The following is a 662-nucleotide window of genomic DNA, read 5'->3' as shown; positions in this document are numbered from 1 at the left end:
CATCATCATGTTCATGCCAAATGTTCCTCTTTCTTCGGGAAATCTTTGTGGTCCCATGAGTGTTACCATGGGACCTTACTACCTTTTAAGGATTACCCTCATTACATGGAGGGAGATGGCAAGATTCTTGTGCTTTGTTGCATCTTTTTTCTTTTTTTATTGAGGGATCAGTAGAACACTTGGGAACCAATCTGTAATAAGATATAGAGAACAAAAAAAGAGGAATCTTATTAATATTGGGAGAAAATGGCTTGGGCAATTTTTTTTTTTTTTTTTTTTTGATGCTGGGGATTGAACCCAGGGCCTTGTGCATGCAAGGCAAGCACTCTACCAACTGAGCTATGGAAAAATTCTATATAAAGAAATTCATTATAAACACTTAAACAAACATACACACGTACATACACACATTGACATACACACAGACACACACAGTTTTAAGGGAAAGGGCAGTCACATTGACCTCAGAAGTTTTGGAACACTGAGGGCTGAGGTTGAGAGAATAGCTCAATGATACCTTCAGATGGGGGTTTCTCTTTCATGGTTGCCATCCTTCCAAGCAAATTTGGAAAATTTGTACTCGTAAAACAGAATCAGTGAACTCCTCTGATATTTAAAAATGATATTTGCTTGTCAAAGTCTCCACCATTTATGTTGTCTTC

General features: G+C 37.6%; 1 non-coding gene across 1 annotated transcript; it reads right to left on the bottom strand.

The window, feature by feature from the left end:
- Positions 1–276: 276 nt before the first annotated feature.
- On the bottom strand, positions 277–346 carry Trnaa-ugc (transfer RNA alanine (anticodon UGC)). Its single transcript has one exon. It is a non-coding gene; the product is annotated as a tRNA-Ala (tRNA).
- Positions 347–662: the final 316 nt, after the last annotated feature.

This window comes from Callospermophilus lateralis, chromosome 15 (assembly GCF_048772815.1).
Source record: "Callospermophilus lateralis isolate mCalLat2 chromosome 15, mCalLat2.hap1, whole genome shotgun sequence".
NCBI lineage: Eukaryota > Metazoa > Chordata > Mammalia > Rodentia > Sciuridae > Callospermophilus > Callospermophilus lateralis.
This window is presented reverse-complemented; position numbering and strand designations above follow the sequence as displayed.